The sequence below is a fragment of the Trachemys scripta genome, chromosome 11 (genome assembly GCF_013100865.1).
Source record: "Trachemys scripta elegans isolate TJP31775 chromosome 11, CAS_Tse_1.0, whole genome shotgun sequence".
Classification (NCBI taxonomy): Eukaryota; Metazoa; Chordata; order Testudines; family Emydidae; genus Trachemys; species Trachemys scripta.
Genome location: NC_048308.1, coordinates 71,358,608 through 71,361,267, shown reverse-complemented (window position 1 = coordinate 71,361,267; position 2,660 = coordinate 71,358,608). Strand labels below are relative to the sequence as shown.

The following is a 2,660-nucleotide window of genomic DNA, read 5'->3' as shown; positions in this document are numbered from 1 at the left end:
CCTGGTGCTATGAAACCTTTCTGAACATGCTGACACTGAAGAGAGTCACAACTACTTGCTTTTCTTCAATAACAACCAGTCTCATTGTTCAGAAGATGAGGAAGGAGTATAAGGCCTTACCCTAATGCTGCTACTTACTAGTATTTCATTATCCCTCTATTTAAATAATGTTTTTTTCCCCTTGACAATACTCGTAAAGTAAAAATCTGAGTATGCATGTGGATTTTAAGGCACTTTGAAAACCAGAAGCTTTGCTTTCAGGGCACATTTCCAAGGAGAGGCCCTGCAGAAGAATGCAGCTAGAGAGCAACTAACGTGCACAACACACACTCTCAAATATGCAAACAAAAGGAATCAAACTTCCAGTAAATGGGTTTTCCTTGGGTTCAATGGCCACAACATGTCACTTTGAGCCACCCACTTACTCTGATGGCAGGCTGCCTGCAAACACTCTGGCTTACACATGTGCAAGCAACTGTCTCTGGCTCATCATCTCTGCTGACGCCAAACCGCGGATCCCACCTTTACCCTAACTTTTTAAATATAGCTTCCCTAAGGGCCATGGGCACCGGACACTAGCAGAAATCAATCCCAAATCAGTGACATCAGTTTGAAGAGAATCAGAACCACAGTGTAAGCCACAGGCATATACAAAAATCTGTTATAAGAACTGTAAGATTTTGATGTCACATCATATAAAATGTTTGTTTTATTTGAGGGAAGAAGAGACTATCTCAGGAAGATTTTGTTCAAACAGCCTCAACATGTGGACCACTAATCCTACTCTGGACCTCATGAAGGAAAAGTTTTCAAGACAAACCCTGCAAGCATGTGAATGTTAGAGGACTTTGACAAGACTGGTTAAGCAGTAAACTAGTCTCATCCTTAACCAGAGCCCTACTATAATCCAGGTGAGAAGACATATTTTTGGTCTGGCATAGCCATATGTAAATACAGGTCCTGGTATTCAGTATATTGTGCTACAGAAGTATGTACGCAAATGTTGGAAAAGTTATTTTAGCAGATAGGTGCATGGACAATTATAATCCATTCTGAATAAGCACTGTAGCTATTAGTTGTGGTTTCTTGCATGTTAGAACTGCAGCATTAGCTAAAGTCCAATATTCTTCAAATTTACCTCGGGACTGGGATTCAAACAGTTTTTTATTTTTTTCATTTCTCACATTTCTTTGCCTTTAGAACATCTTAGTGGTATAATTCTCTTTCATAAACCACAATCTGGTGATGTTCATGCAGTTATTATTTTCAAAGTCTTGCTCTTTCCAGAACATCAGAGATTGGGTTTCCTTTCTTAATCTGAGAAAGCCTTTAACATGGTTCAGGAACACTTACTACAGTTCTCTCTATAAATATAGCAAATCTGAACCACCCTACCCGGTTTCCCAAGCAAAGTTTCTGCATTCTAGTTGGACATATTGTGAATTGTGTGTGAAAAGACATTCACTTTGAAAGCTTCACCATGCATGGCGATATCTGAAAATTTTCAGAATATGTCAATTTTTCAGCTTATCTTGAGATTGTCAAGTAGTTCAGTACCAATATTAGGGTCTTGTAAACAAAAAGTGTTTTACAAACCCTAATAGAAATCCATTAAAATTTTTAAGTTTTTAATTTATATATTTTTTTAAAATGTAAGGAATCTGTATTGTCCCACTGAACCAGAAAACGTGAACCAGAAAAGCTTTTCTAGGGGGGTTTTTACATCTTTAATTGACTCTTTTTTGAGTCCTGCACAGTGGTAACCAAGGCATCTGTAAGAAAAATTTCCAAGAATTTTTTTTCCAACTCTGAAATATTATTAAATTTGTTTTTCAGAAAAGTATGGTATGTACAGAGTAAACATTGTGACTGGAAGGTTTTATTGGCACTCATTTGGAATTACCTGGATAACTCTTGTGGTTTCACTGAAGACATTTAAAAGTAAAGTCAATAAAACATCTTTATCACATAATCATGTCTATCGAACACAAATATTAGTGTGGCAGTCAAAGCACCAATGGCTTTTTCTCCCTCAACGATAAGACTCAGTGGAACTTTGTTAAATTGTGATGGTGTCTATCCAATTTGTTGCACATCACAGTACACAACAACTAACAAAATGGTGGATAAATGACATGGTATAGGAAACCATCTTCATATTTGCTGGGGCTGTTCCAAATTAAGAGCTTTGGACTGATGTTAGAAAACTGAGGCTAAAGCTATTTCAACTACATATTCGTCCTAGGGTTTTGTACTAGTGCCAAATACGTGACATCTGGGCATCTTTCAAAGAAGATTGGCAAAGCAAAGTCCGTAATAGACTTCATCTTCTCTTCGGTGAGAGGAAGATCTGCCTGGGCTAAGGGTTGGTTTGGGTTTTGGGGGTGTTTTTTTGGGGGGAGAGGAGGGAGAAGATAGAAAAAGGGATGGACAGTTGTAAGCATCAGTCTGGTTATGGTGGAAAAGCTTTAATCAATCAGAAATGTCTTGCAACATGGCAAGTAGGTGATTCAGACTGGATTTATCTGATCTTTTCTGGGACTTTGCTCCACATCTGGAACCCCAATCCCTATTACAGTGTTAAGAAACTCCTAATATAGTGTTAAGGAAATATGCTTATTTTCAATAAATCAGGAAAGACATCTCCTCAGAGTCCTTGT

General features: G+C 37.9%; 1 long non-coding RNA gene across 1 annotated transcript; it reads left to right on the top strand.

The window, feature by feature from the left end:
* Positions 1-478: 478 nt before the first annotated feature.
* LOC117884603 lies at positions 479-2,364 on the top strand. The gene is made up of 3 exons (XR_004647602.1): positions 479-633; positions 724-911; positions 2,246-2,364. It is a non-coding gene; the product is annotated as an uncharacterized LOC117884603 (long non-coding RNA).
* The last annotated feature ends 296 nt before the right edge of the window (positions 2,365-2,660 follow it).